The sequence below is a fragment of the Alligator sinensis genome, unplaced genomic scaffold (assembly GCF_000455745.1).
Source record: "Alligator sinensis unplaced genomic scaffold, ASM45574v1 scaffold801_1, whole genome shotgun sequence".
Classification (NCBI taxonomy): Eukaryota; Metazoa; Chordata; order Crocodylia; family Alligatoridae; genus Alligator; species Alligator sinensis.
Window position 1 is genome coordinate 889,482 of NW_005842036.1, and position 15,878 is coordinate 905,359.

The following is a 15,878-nucleotide window of genomic DNA, read 5'->3' on the forward strand; positions in this document are numbered from 1 at the left end:
CCTTATCCTTCAAGTCCCAGTTGGAGATCTCATGTGTGCACTTAGTCAACGATGGATGAACAAACCATTCACACTTAGTCTGCATTGTAGATCTCTTTGTGATCTAAGACACAAGCCATGTGTGAAGGAATTTGCTGTGTCCCGGCAGCAAAAAAAAGTTTCCTTTCCTTTGCATTGTCAGAGTCGCTCCTATTTTTTTTTCTTACTTCTTTTTGAAACCTATCTACAGCTTAGTAAATTTGAGTTTTAGCATGTTTTTTCAATTCCAATAGGCTTTTAAAACCTGCTGCCCCTTCCAAAATTTGGCAGTCTGGGGCAGGAGATTGCTTTTTTCCCCATTGTAGATGGTCTAATAGGATGAAAACTGTGCTAGAAAATCCGCATTCTTTCCTGACCTCTGCTTCACAAAGCCAGGGGAAAAAAAAAAAAACCCTCTGTATACACCTTATTTAACATAGGTCTCACAAAGCTTACTGGAAGTAAGTAAAATACAACTATCTGGTCTTCCTAGGTGTGGAAATTCAAGCTCAGAAGGATGGAGTGATTTATGCATGATCACACACAAAAGCAGTGCCAGGACCAGGATTAAAATCCACTTTCCCAGACTCTCAGCGCCAGGCTTAATCCACTGGACTTTCACCTGTTGACACCTCTGCCCCCAGAGCCACATCACGCTGCAGTCGAGTCGTATGTGTTTCATGATTTCAGGCGAGCATGTGAAGTAGCTTTCCTTGGTCCCGAGCTTCTCTTTAGCGTTGCCAAATATTCAGCCCATGACAAAAAAAAAAATCCCTTTCCACCCCAAGTCAGGCCTCTTCCCAAACCGACAGAGATAAGAATATGGACAAAAAACCTCAGAGCACTTTTAGTCCCTCAAAAAAACAAACAAACCACATGTGCTACTCAAGGTTGTAATTTTAAGGCCACAGGGGTCCTTTAGGATCATTTAATCTGTCTCCCTGGAAAGCACAATCTGTGTAAATCTTGCCTGGTCATTGAGTATCGAGCTCAAGAGGACCTGTTCCCGGCTACCAACATCTCAGAGTACGACCCGCAGTTGTTTCCCATTTGTGTACAACAAGGACGGCGGGAGGTATGTTGAACTTGCTCCATAAAATGTTCATGAGTTGTTCTTTTTTTAACTGTGTACATGTTAAATAACTTTGTGCCTTGGGAGAAAAAAAAATGCCCCTCCACAACCCAAATCCTGTGGATTTTCTTTTTCCAGAGCAGCTGATGATCTTTGCTTATAAGCAAAATTAGGCCAAATTCAACAGTCTCACAGATGGAAGAGGCTGAATTATTTATCAGCAGTTCACGGGGTTTTTTTTTGAAAAAACACAAAAAACTTGTAAATATCAAAGCCTAAAAGGCTGATATTTATTTCAAAACTGAGATCACCCCCACACCAACTACCCGAGACCAATTTATATCCATTTATCTCTCTTGCCACCTTTTTGGGTCAGAAGTGTCCCATTTTGTATAAATAATTAAATATTAATTGAACCAGAGAACAAGCGACTGGCTTGATAACCCTGTGGTCAAGTCATGCATGGGGAAAAAAAGTATTGTCAAGAAAAAAAATAATCAGTGCTATTCAACACCACCCTTTTCACATGATAATGTAAGTGCATCAGATGCAATGCAACGGTACTAAGGACCAGGCTGGAAAGTGGGGAGGAAGACCCTATGTCACAGCCCTAGAGATTCAACTGGGCAATGTTGTGGATAAATGTGTTGACCAAAACCCCAACCTACTTATGTTACGCAAGCCCCAGGCTTTCCTGATCACTCTACTCATCCTGTGACGTTGTCTTTTCAGGCCCACAGTGATGCATTATCAAGAGATAATGCATCACAGTCCATTATCAAGAGATAATGCATCATTGTGGGCCTGAAAAGACAATGCTGGAGAACCCCGCTAGTGAAGATTGGCCATTTTTAAAGCAATGCATGCAAAGCCCTTGCAATGAATGGGATAGTTTTGAACCAAAACTTCACTGGCCACCCCCCACTAGCTTATTGGACTGTGGGACCCACTTAAAAATATAATGCCTTATAAAATACATACCAACATGAAAGACAACAGACTCAACGATGCAAGCCGCATGCACCCTCTTCTCCGAGCCGAATTTGCATCAAATGAGCTGTTCCAAACAGGAGATTTTACCGCACTTTCAACTCTCTTATGAAATATGAACTTTCATTTCTACCTCAGAGAACTTTTACAATCTTTTCGACTATGGCTGAAGAAGGGGACTTTTGCCAGAAAGAATTTATTTTTGCAGAAATCGAGTTGGTCTAATAAAAGATATCACCTCTACCACAAGTTCTGATTCACTCATAAAAACAGCACTAAAAGCCTTGGACTTTCAGCACAAAATCATACCTCTCTAACACCTGCCCCATACCTCCAGACCTTCAGATGGAAGAAGGAACAGTAGATCCCTTGTCTTTGCACCAGAGGGTGACATCCTATACTCCTCCAACATGATGGTGATGCCTATGAAATGCACACTAACAGAGGAGACCAATAGTGAAGGGACAACAGCGAAGGGACCATTTATTGTTGGTGTTTAGCAACAAACTGGCACAGCAACCAGAGAAAGATGTCTGATCAGTCTGCCCAGCATCCTGCAGATGTGTTCCTGTCAAAGCAGCTGAAACTAAATTGGTTTTCCCTTTGACTGCCATTAAACCTGTGTTACGCTCCACTGCCCAGTTGATCTAATGGAGAGGTCAATTTTAGTGAGATATGGTAGGTAGGAGAGCTAAGGAGATGGGTCATTTTTCATCTAAGTATCTGGCTCCTTCATGAAAAGAAATCTTTCTGGTAAGAGGTTCGAGATAAATAAAATTTAATGAATGCTCTAGCTTCTCTCCCTGCCCTCCCTCCCTGTCACAACTTCCATCTCCACCAAATTTTACCATTTTTTGATTCCTCTCTCAAAAATTACCTTGAGAGAAGCAGTGATGAATACAGCTCCCCTAACCCACAGGAAAAAAAAAAAATCTGGCCACCTATATCAAACATCCATCAATGAGCCTCCCTACACCCACTCCCACACACATATACACTTTGTCAAAGCAGCATTTATTTCACTAGCAAGAGTGGTGGGAAAGCGCTTCGGTTGGAAAAAGAGAAAAATCTATTAAGCATCTATTAAGCATATGTGTTGGCCTCCCACGCAGGAAAACTTAGATTATAGAGAAACATAAGGAGTGGAGAAGGGCGAGCGTATCTGTGAGTATGAGCATATGCTTGGGAGAAATGCGTGCTCCACTAGGAGATGACCCAATCTTGCAAGATGCTCAGTGCTCCTCCTGCCGACACTGAAGGGGGTTCAAAACTTGTGGCTTGTCACTTAACTAACCAAGGCTACATGGGGACAGCCCCAGTGACAGGTCCTTAGCATATATCAATGAGCCAGGAAGGACTGGGTTGGACAACTCTGCTCCTAAGACAGGACAGGACTTGCTACCTTGAGACTGAAGCTCACCTGAGCAACACCAAACCTCTATTGGGGCTGGACTGAAACGGGGGAACAAACTCACCCAGGACCATCCCAAACCTCAGAATCTTCTGCTCCTGTGCAGGAGACCCTTCTCCCAGCTATATCCTCTTAGGACAGCATTTAAGGTTTTGATAGCAAAACCAGAGGATGAGAAAAGAAATGAACTACATGTCACCTATTAGGTTGCTTATGTGAAGAACTGATCCTTATGTGAAGAATTAGTCCTTGCTTGGGCATGCAGGGATCAAGTCAGGAAGGCCAAAGTGCCATTGGAGTTGCAGCTGGCAAGGGATGTGGAGGGGAACAAGAAGGGTTTCTACAAGTATGTTGGTAACAAAAGGAGGATCAGGGGAAATGTGGGTCCCTTGCTGAATGGGGGAGGCAACCTAGTGACTGAGGATGCAGAAAAGGCTGAAGTGCTCAATGCCTTTTTTGCCTCAGTCTTCACAGGCAAGGTCAGCTCCCAGACAATGGTACAAAGTTTGGCAGCAAAGTTTGGGGAGGAGGTGAGTGGGTTAGGGACTATTTAAAAAAGCTGGGCATGTACAAGTCCATGGGGCTGGATGGGATGTACCCAACAGTGCTGAGGGAGCTGGCTGATATGATTGCAGAGCCACAGGCCATCATCTTTGAAAACACATGGTGATCAGGAGAGGTCCCAGATGATTGGAAAAGGGAAAATGTAGTGCCCATATTTAAGAAAGGGAAAAGGAGGATCCAGGGAACTACAGACCAGTCAGTCTCACCTCACTCTCTGGAAAAATCATGGAGCGGATCCTCAAGGAACCCATTGCTAAGCACTTGGACGAGAAGGTGATTAGGAGCAGTCAGCATGGATTCACCAAGGGGCAAGTCACACCTGACCAACCTGACTGCCTTCTATGATGAGGTGACTGGCTCTGTGGATGCAGGGAGACTGGTGGATGTGGTGTACCTTGATTTTAGCAAGACTTTTGATACCCTCTCCCACAACATTTTCACAGGTAAGCTAAAGACATATGGGTTGGATGAATGAACTGTAACATGCATAGACAACTGACTGGATCATCAGGCTCAGATGTAGTAATCAATGGCTCAGTGTCTAGTTGGCAGCCGGTATCAAGTGGAGTGCCCCAGGGGTCAGTCCTGGGCTGGTTTTGTTCAAGGTCTTCAGTGACCTGGAAGATGGCATAGAGTGCACCCTCACCAAGCTTGCAGGTGACACCAGGCTGGGGGGAGTAGTAAATATGCTGGAGGGTTGGGCTAGGATTCAGAGCCACCTTGACAAATTAGAGGACTGGGCCAAAATGAATCTCATGAGGTTCAACAAGAACAAGTGCAAAGGATGGTCCCATGAACCAGTATAAGCTGGAGGCTGATTGACTGGGAAACAGCTCTGCAGAAAAAGACATGGGGGTGACAGTGAACAGCAAGCTGAATATAAACCAGCAGTGTGACCTTGTTGCCAAGAAGGCTACTGGCATCCTGGGCTGCATTGCTAGTTGCCAGGAGGTCAAGGGAAGTGAATCTTCCTCTCCATTCAGCACTGCTGAGGCTACATCTGGAGTCCTGTGTCCAGGTGTGGGCCCCCCACTACAGAAAGGATGTGGACAAGTTGGAGAGAGCTCAACGGGGGGGGCAACAAAAATGGTCCCAAACCCGCACACAAGCCCCATACCCCCCACAAACCCCACACCCCTCCTACTTAGACCCCACATCCTCCCCACAAATCTCACACCCTGCATGCCCAGTTGGCCAAATGGGATGGGACAGGACGTGCTGGCAGGATCCGCGGCTGCAAGGCTAATTTCCACACTGCATCCCTGCCCTGTGCCCACACCGGTGCTAGGACATGAGGCCCCAGCTTGGGATGGGGGAGAGTCCTGGTCTTAGGAACCATGCGGGTGGTGTGATGGGCTGGAGGGAGGGGTGGAGGTGGAAGCAGGGGTGTGCGAGAGAGATGAGGGGCAGGGGTGGGGGGGATGCTCTGAATAGGAGAGTCCATTAGAGCCAGGCTTAAAGCCCCCCCCTAGAGCAGCCTGAGCAGGAGGAGGCCAGCCTGGAAGGGAAGGGGCTTGCCCAGCCCAGTCCCTGAGCCCTAGTCAGGGACTTTCCAGGAATGGCACGGGGATCACTGGGGCCTGGGCACAGGACAGCAAGGGCTGGCTGGCACTGTTCAGAGCCACAAAGCAGCAGGTGCAATAGCTGCACCTGGACCCATGTCCTGGGGCTGGGATGGAGCTGCTCCTGGGAGGGAGCTAGTGGGGGGCAGGCAGGGGTGAGGGGCACTGGTGCGGGGGAGGAGCAGGTTGAGAGCGAGGGGCAAGGGTAGAGGCAGGGCATTGGCATATCAGAGCTGCTCAGTGCTGCACATCCTGACCAGCAAAGGGGACAGGGTTAGCTCTGATTTTTCTATGTAAAAAAACCCAAAAGTAAACACCGAAGTGTATTGATATTTAAAATGTGTTTATGATGATGATAGAGGCACACTGGTAGGCTTCCAAATTGTATAGAGAGATCAGTCGGGCAATGTTTTATTGATATATTTACAACTTTAAAACAGAGTGGGGTTTCATTTTAATCATGGAAAAACATGGATTTGGGGTATTTTAATGAGAGGATTCGGGGAGTTGGGGGAGGGGAGGGGTTATCAGACAATTTGCCATTTTTAAACGGGGAACACCAGGATCTATGCTGGTGAGACCCAGGCACAGGAACCTGCCCAGGGCCAGCACCAGGGACCTAGCTGGAGGGCAGACGAGGTGTTTGTGCCTCAGAAGCTCCTGAGGGCAAGTAGCCCTGAGTTGCTCACCAGGGCAGCTTTTTATATGGCTGGGGCCAGCACACGTGCTGCTCCTAGTCTCTAGTTCCCCCGGCTGAAGATCCAGGAGGAGCTGGGCAGGATCAGTTTGCCCCAAGTGACACAATTTGCCCCACACCAAAGTGCATGTTCAGGCACGTGCACCAAGGCACAAATCTCTGGCACAAATGTGTGCCGCTGCTATCTGAGCTCCTGAAAGTGCATGTGCCTGCTCGCTTAGAGTTCAAGGGATATTCATGTCTCTTTATAGCTCCTCCCTTTAAAAAAGGAAACAGGACCATCAGCAGCAGTCTAGCCCTGTTCTGATTTTCTCCAGGACTCAAAACTGGTGGTTTGATTTGAAGACAGCCTTCAAATCTACCCCAAAGTTGTATTCCCTGCTTTAATTGATTGAGAACCCCTTTAAAAGGGTAAGTTAGGCAAAGCCTCCAGGTACACGATGCCTGGCAGCCAACATTAACAAGGACGTATTTAGTTTGCCTGAAGAAACAAACAAGCATGGAATTGATAACTAGTTCATGAGTGAGCTGTAACGTGTTACTTAAAAAGGACATTGTCAGATAAAATACACATTCTCAAAGGACAGATGTTACTACCTGTGTTATTAACCAACACGAGAGACTATTAAAACGGAAAGCGTGTTAAAATTCTAATTCACTTTTCACCATTAATGCTGTTTACTTCCTTGCATTTCTCCCCGTTTGGACAAGGAAAACAGACTAATCAATTTCACTTTCGTTTCTAGTCAATTTCACTTTCTGGCTCCAGCCCTTCCCCCGCCCCATCTCTGCAAGGATGTGCTTGGAGACCCCACGCCGGGGACTTACAAACTAAACAGACAGGGTGCAAACGGACAAAGTGGGATCTGATGCAAAGGAAACAGTAGGTGGAGGAATGGTGAAGGTGATGTGGGCTAATTCTCTTACTTCTGTGGGGGTTTTTTTTTCCCCTGGTTGATGTTTTCTTTGTAATTTTTCATGCATTATTTGTATCTTATTAGTATCTAAAGTCCAAAGATGATAAGGGGTCCATAGTGCTCGGTACTGTACACGCACAATCTGCACCATAAATTCCATTTTAAATAGACTAGACAAGGCAGACTGCATGGGAAAGTGAGCAAAATATCCCCCACCCACCACCACTTACCTGACATCTTCTCAAAATACACACAGAGGAATCACATGATTTGCTCTAGGGCCATAAGGAAACATGCGGCACAGCCAAGAATTAAATCTAAATCTCTTGAAACCCAGTATCTTATTCACAGGCCATACTTTCCTCCATTATTTAGCTTCTAAGACATAGAGACCTTTGAAAGAAACATGCTTTACAAAGGTACCCTGAAAGAGGAAGAGCCCATGGGTGAGTTGCAAACTAATCTGAAGGACTTTGCAAATTCAAAGAGTTTACTGAAGTCATGGGAAGGCTCCTACTGACCTTCCCTGTTTTAAAACTTTGCTTTTCCTAAAGCCGTGATCTTGGATTGAGCATCATCTCTTTAAATGTGAACCAAAAAAAAAAAAGCAATATGCCCCTACCAGCATTTCAATATAAGCTATTTAGCTGCACACTCACAGACATAAAACAATTCCACTGAGGTCCCCTTGCACTCAGGAAATTCTTCACAGGTCACTAACCATCATTTAAAGGGCACGTCTTGTCCCACTGTCCAGCATGAATTTTTCAAATTAGCCTTCAGTAGCTGCCTCTGCAGCGCACACAACCACCGCTCAGAAACCCTGAGCTTTTCAAAATGTCCATTTTGCCTTTTAGCAGACTTAACAAAAAAGGGGCATGTCTCGATGTTCAATACGTACAGTGAATTCCACGTCTGTACGATGCAAATACGGACATGCACCTTATAAATAAAGGTAATTTTTAGCTTGGAACTGCATGTCTCCTAAAGATTTCCTCCAGTTCGGCTTCCTTCTATGGGGGAAGGGATGAATGGGTGTGAAACTCTAATGAAGAAGGTTAGAGTGGATAGTACTTTCTGTCCTTGAAATCCAGGAATCCCTGCCGTTGCTTCGCCTGAGACAGGCGTGGGAAAAGCGCCCTGAAGTTTGTTGTGGATAAACATCCTAACGAAATAAAAAGTGTGTTACGGTTGGCGTGACCCCAGAGACATTTCAGCTGTTTCTGCTGTCCAGAGAGATGAGTTTCCTGGACGTGCGACAGACCTGTCAAAATCCGAGTTGGTCTGCTCTGGCGCTCTCGCTCACATCCCTCCTTGAAGCTCACCTCGGTGGTGACATTTGCAAACCGCTCAGTCGCGAGGCAGCTGGCAATGCTATCGCTGCTGCGTATCAAACCAAGAGCAATCATCTCACTATTAACTAGCACTCCCTCCATCTGTTTGTCATGCCCGCCCATGATGTCTTCTCAGATGCTTCTAATATCAGTTCTTTGGGGCAGAGACCACCCTTTTGCTGGGGGCGTGTGAGGCACGATGCGCCCCAGGGGCCGTCAACCCAGAGCAAGGCCTGCAAATGCCGCCACGGTCCAAATAAACAGCCTCAACCGTGCTGTACCCGAGACCCATTTTACAGCTTGGCATGTGTTTGGCCCCGTTTCTCCCATCATCCTGCTGCTTCTCATCCCTTCACTTGTTGCTATGAGGATGAGACAGACGCAGCCCTGAAATATGATCATCTTGATGGGCAACTCCCAGCTAGAAGCATGAAAATGCTTCTTGCAGACACCAACAGAAAGCATTTCCTTCCTTCTGCATCACATCTATTTCCTCAGTCCCTTCAGAGATCATTTCCATCAGCTCAGCACAAGCCTGGATGGGAATCCCTGGATCCCCTCCAAGAACAGGTGGAAAAATCCATCAAACAACTAATGTGTATTTTAAAATAACTTACATGCACTTTCCCCCCCACCTAAAAACAACAGCAACAACAAAACCCACTACTTCCCTCTCCCTCTGCCCAATACCTGATAAATCTGCAGCCCTAGCTTTCTTCTTTTTAATAAAAAAAAAATAAAAAAATCCTATAAATCTTTTTTTTGTCACCCAAGATAAAGCACCGATGGGCAGATTACCTCGGCGAGGTTATTTTACCTTTTTCCAGTAGAGTTCAAACTCAATTTTCTTTACAGGAGCAGATTAAATAAAAGGCAATCCTTTTGTTTGCTCCTATAAGGATCAGGCTATGGCTAGAATTTCACACCGATACAGCACCATCCTTCCTTCAAAGTGCTCTAACAGACAGTAAGTTATGGGGATCACTTCATTTCCTGTGTATCTTTGGTCTCTGTGCAACTCTTTTCTGGCTGTGGGATGGTGTTTATACCGCCTGTCTTCCTACTCTTTTGCCCTGCTTGTCGACTTGGTTATAAATATGCTAGAACAGGAACTCCCTCTGACTTCGTAGTACCTAGCACAATGATGATATCTCCATCTCCAGTTTGGGTCTTCCCACACAGTTCTTTGGATAAAAGTGATATCTTTTATTAGACCAACCAAATAGCTGGAAATATTGTCCTTTGCAAGCTTTTGGCCACAAACAGGCTTCTTCAGAAAGGAATCAGAACTCAGGGCAGAGGTGATATATTTTATTAAGCCATTTGCAAAAAAAAAGAAATGTCTTTATTTGCAAACTTTCGAGCACAAGTACTCTTCCTCAGGCACAGGAGAATGCAAAGATTGTATCGTTTCTCCTAGGTGGAAATGAAAATGCATTCAATGTCTTCAGAAACACTTCTTTCAAGCCATAGACCTAGCTCTGCTTAGCAGCCCAGGATGCAAGAAGATATCCATTCATCTACTTGTATCTAGTCTGACTTCCTATGTGCTACAAGCTAGAGATTTCCCTCCCGTTATACCTGAACTAGGGCCATCGTTGCTAAATACCAATGGCAATATCAATGCATGTGGTCCTACCATGAATCTCAACAGGCGATATCAACTTTAAAGTCTCAGCTCCTGATAGACAAAGGAATGCAATGCTCACAGATTTATCTCTTCACTTGGTTCTTTTTACTGAATACACCCTTGAAGGTGCAGGAAGGGACCCTACGTGACTTGCTTGCTTAACCTCGTGGTTCTTTTTCAACTCCATTCCTGATTTTGGAAGTCTTGTCTCGGCCTTATTTTTTGAACCCTGACGTTTTTCAATATTATCTCAGGCCTGACAGAGTGAGTAGAAACCTTGGCTTGGCGCTGGGTTGCAGGAGCATCATTCTGTAGCACAGCTGGATCAGCAAAACCCGACGGCCCAGCATGGGCCTAGGGAGAACCGGGCTCTGGAAAGTGTCTTCTACTGAGCGAGGCAGAAAAATTGACTCTGACCACTTGAGAGTAAGAAAATTGCAGAGGCCTGTCCAGGAGTGCATCCCAGCCACCAGGACCCATCCCCTTCCTTTCAGTTTATTGCCTTGGTTTGATGCATAGCTTTATGTCTCTCTATCTGTTTTGGGGAGGTGGCGCCGAGGTACGGAACGACCAAAGAAAATATATCCTAGCTCGCAAGGACAGTCCTTTTTACCCCCCTCTCCTCTTGCTGTCACCTTGTGGGCCTTAGCAATAGAAGAGATATTTTATTTGTATTTAATAAAGCCCAGTAGTGGGGCTGCTTATGAATCAAGCTGCATCATGCATGGAGCTAGAAAAAATATATATTGGGATTTTCTAGCTCACTAGAGTTATTAATCTGGCTCAAAGCCTACAGTAGGATTTAATATATTAAGTGAAATTGCAGGCCTTTGCCCCCTGTCTTTTCGCTAAGACAACAACATACATACGCCATATTAGATTCCAGTTTTTGTACGTTTCAGATAAGGAGAGGATTAAATAATGAATGAGATTCCCATTAGCTTGAAATTTTGCTTATTTCAGGCAACTCTCTCTCTCTCTCTTTTTTTTTTTTTTTAATCAAAATGACTACACCGTGGAATATTTTTGCATTGATTTGAAGGAATGGGGTGGGGGGTGGGGGCGGTTAAGCATTCATTAAATTTGCATTTACACATCTGACAATACTTTTTGTCCCAGACACTGCACGTTGCATAGAAAAGAAAAAAAAAAATCTCTTTGCTTGTAAGCAATGTTTTCTTTGAGTCTTTGGGTGCGACCCAATTCTCAATGAAGCCAAAGGAATGATTCCTATTGATTTCAGCAGACATTGGCTCAGGCTTATTGATATAAAAGATGAAACAGAGCTAATGTCGGATCGTCTTTCCCATTCATACCAAAGAGATACAGGACTGGTCCTTGCAATATATTGGCCAGAGTCTGACCTAGGTTAACACGGGCTTAAACATCCAGTTTCCACCACTTCCTTGCCAAGACTAATCTATAATCCAAAGGACTCCGATGCAAAATAGTGTTGTGGATTTAAATTTGGTGTGGTTACAAAACTCTCTGTCTGAGGCGCATCGCTGACATTATTCATGCTTTTGAAAGTTGGTGCAATGCACACATGAATGGCATCTCCTCATCAGGCAAAGAAAGGACGCACACAAAAGGGCAAAATCAAGGAAAATCAGTCTCTTCCTGACTCACAAAGAGTTTCCAAATTTGGTGGGGTACTAATCAGGCAGGTAACACAATGCTCATCACACCTGACCAGTCAGTGTAGACAAGAACCAGTCACTATTAATATAAGGGGAGCCAGTCATAGTTATAATCACATTCCCAATGAGGCATAATTAATTGATGTGATGTTGAAGAAGACCCACTTGTCTCTTCATTCACTAGGCAGGTGCTGCCACTGGTGACGATCAGGTTTAAATGCTATTATGCTTCTTGGTGAAAACAACATCAGTGGGAGTAGAAAGAAGCCCGTGGTATTTAACCTTGGGCAAGTCACTTAACTTCCCCCATCCTCCGATCACTTGTAGTTCGGGAGAAGGCTGAAACAAGTTGGAAGAGCAGCTAGGCCATGACCGAGTGGGTTTGTCATCCACTAAACAACAGCCAGCCATCACTCCTGCCCAAAAAAGTTGCCTGCGAGGATTAGTTAAGTGAGCGTTTGCCCCTCAACATGATCAAAGTGCTGCATAAATATTCATTATCATTATCTCACCCTTCGCAAAGCTCTCCTGACATTCAGCTGAAATTTTCCTTTGCTTAATTTCCTACTACAGCTCCTAGTAAATCTCCTTTTGTACCATCATAAGCAGTTCATCTCCTTCCTCGGAATTTACGCCCTCGCAAATATACGGAGATAAATATCGTCTCCCCCTTAGTCATCGCTTGGCCAAGTTATACATATTTGGTTCTTTTAATCTCTCCTTGTAACTCAGGTCTCTCCAGGCCCTACATCATTTCTGTTGCTCTTGTCTGAACTCCCTCCAATTTGCCAGCAACTTCCTCTTGATGAGGGCCTTGACACTTGAACACAGACCGAGAGCATCTCCGTTGTGCCACAGACGTCACCGCGCTGACGCCGGGTGAACTTTTCCTATCACCCCTTCCTAGGCAGTGCTTGAGCAGGATGAAAAAGTTTCTGTTGTTACATTTATGGGACACAAAATGGCTTTGCAGCTTTTTTTTTAAATAATGGATAAGATTAACTTTCATCGACCCCCCCATATTATTCCCATTCTCACTCACGTAAAAAAAAAAAACACACTCTCTAAGTTTTGAACAAAAATAGAAAAAAAAAAGTGTCAAGGAAGTGGTGGGGGGGAGGAGAATCATTGACATCTTTTCCTTTTTTTTTTTCAGAAGAAAAATAAATATTGCCAAGTTGGGTCAGCGTCAGACAGCCTCTTCGGAAGAGAAGGGTGAGAATTGTTGCCTTGCTATTTCTGTTAAGTTCGCAGCTCGGGTTTTGCGGCAGAGCGACAAAGGAGAAATCCTCAGTTACTGTTTTTCTCTGCTTACCAGGGTGTTCGAGACTTCATTAATTAGCGGGGTTACGTGCTGAGATCCTCATATGTAGGCATCACAGAAGTGCAAAGCCTTTCTTGCTTTCTCCCGGGCTGCCCCAGCAAAACACAAGTCGTGTGGTGGTGATCTCTCACCTCGCTCCTCGTTGGTTATTTGTATTACTTTAAACCCTGAGAGCCTCCTCCGGGATCAGTGCTGGGTGCTGTAGAAACCCAGAACAAAGCCACGGTCCCTGCCCCAAAGACAATCTAAGTATAAAACCAGCTATAACAGATGGTTACAGACAGATGGTGGAGTGCAAGGCGGCAGGATTGGCCAGCATGAAAGACAGTGGTCTGAGCATACCAGCGGCTTCCTATGTTTACCAGTGTTTAATTTACAACTTTTTGAGAGCTTTTTAATTGCACAGGAAATAAAACACTACCAGGCTTTTTCCTCCTCCCCTCTCTCCGGCAGTGATGCTTGGTTTATGTATCTATCCTGCAACAGGTCCTTCTGAATTTTATTTGTCCTCCAAATGATAGGCTGTTTATTCATGAACACAATTAAATATGAAGAGGAGGGACAGTAAATTCCGAGGAGTCAAGAGAAGGGCGACCAGCCAACCCCAACTTTGAAAGTTTGATTTACAGCGTAAAGCTAAAAGCATGGCAGGCATTTCCATAGCACTTCAGAGATGAGAAGGATCCACTGCCTCGACAAAAAGCAGCAAGAAAGGTCAATTAGAGAGGGGTGAGGAGCTCGAGTCAGGACTCCTGGGCTCCTTTCTTGGCTGTGTCACTATATGATGCTTCCCTGCAAGGGACGGTACCTGAACCCTATGCGTTTCCTTCACAGGAGCAGCTCAGGTAAGTAATGGGTCATGGAGATCTTCAGGTGAAAAGAAAAAAAAGCAACAATCATTTCATAGATTCATAGAGGTTTGGGCCAGAAAGGACTTTAGTAGATCGTTGAGTCCGACCCCCTGCCCCGGGCAGGAAAGAGCGCTGGGGTCAGTTGACTTTAATAGTTTCCCCTTCTTTTCTATTCGCCCTTCCTCCCCCTAATCTCAGTGGGACTCGTGGAGGGGCTCAGATGTGCCCAACAAGAAATGCCACAGACCGAGGGAAGCAACGGCCAGAGCTGAATGAGGTGACATTTGAAGCACTGCAGTCATCCCCAAACAGCTTGCCCTCTACTGACAGCATCTGATGAAGCGAGCTCCAGGCCATGAAAGATTGTGCCCTGCAAACACACACATAGACATGCACATGTGTGTGTGTGTGCCAGGGGCGTGGATTTCTTGTTGATCATATCTGAGCCCCACAACAGTCCCGATGAGTTTGGGGGGAGAAGGGGAAGTAGAAAAGAAGGGAAAGTTACCCAGAGAGGTGCTGGAATCTCCATCCTTCACTATTTTTAAGACCCGACTAGACAAAGCCTTGGCTGGGATGGTCCTGCTTTGAGCACCAGGTTGGATGACATGGCCTCCCGAGGTCCCTCCAACCCTAATTTTCGATGATTCTATATAATCTACTTTAGTTAGTCTACAAAGTCAATTTTGGTCAGTCTTGGGTGTGCAAATCTACCCAAAGTCTCCGCTGGACAGAACCTCATCCTTATCCAAAGCACATGGTCCAGACTGCTTTCTAGCTCAGCGACTCTCCAACCTTCACCGGACCCTACGTAGCAATACAGATCAAGTAACGTGACGCAGTCTGCCTGGAGAAAGCCGTCTCGGTAGAAACCAAAATGTCTTGGGGTCCCGAACCATGTTGGAGCCAGCTGCCTGTAAACCCCAAATAGGGACCAGTGCTAGTCAGTACAAGCCCTGCTATTACCTCGGCTTATGGAGAAGCCCTTTCAGCCCCCAAAGAGGAACCTCCACCATTGCAGCTATAGGATGACCTCTACTTCAGGACAACAGCCATATGCTGCTCTCTTTTCACTCATCATGGGCCAAAACACTGGAGCAGGACTTCACACAACCTTTCTCAGAGCAACATTTATTGCATCACACACTTGCTTCCAGGTTGGGTATCTGCAAGGTGGTAACAAGTGCTAAGAGGCACAGTCCAGAAGTGCCTTTGCTAACTTGGCATCACTAGGAAAAACTCTTAGCCCATAACCCCTATGATGAACAAACACAAACAGCAGGTATTCACCTTTATAGAGCCCTACTCTTCTCATCACCCCGGACACCAGGTTGATAAGGCAGACAGAAAAATGTGATACATGGAAATATGCATGTCGGTGTGTGCGTGCGAGGTGGAAGGTGGGGATGGGAACGGTGGGTAGACGGAATAAACTAAGTGACTTTTCCAGCTCTTCCTTCTTTCAAATCTTGAGCAAAAGGCTCATGTGAGATGTTTCTCCCAGCCCCCACCCCAAAAATCAACACTGTGCAAAGCTGCAATACAGCGAGCCCTTTTGCTGTAATGAACCAGGAGGCAGGTGATAAAGAAATGTGGCTCTAAATCCCAGGGATTTGAACAGAGAGCCTGCACTACTGGTGTGAGCAACCGGCAGTAACAGATTGTTCAAAAACCTTCTATTCATCCAAAAAGAAAAGAGTGGGGGGAGGGAGGAGATGGAGGGGGGGGGAGGGGGAAGAGAGAAACAACCCTGAAATAAAAATAAATAGATAAAAGAAGCTGGTGTCTGGTTCATTCTGCATTTGCGACAAGCTCCCGTTTTGAGCACCGATGCCCCATGCTTTTGGCTTGCTTTCAGCCTATGCCAC

The 15,878-nt window shown here is 45.5% G+C and overlaps 1 protein-coding gene across 31 annotated transcripts in view; it reads right to left on the reverse strand.

The window, feature by feature from the left end:
* The window catches only part of LOC102368354 (CUGBP Elav-like family member 4), an 840,681-nt gene that overhangs the window by 623,463 nt on the left and 201,340 nt on the right, over positions 1 to 15,878 (reverse strand). The window lies entirely within an intron of this gene.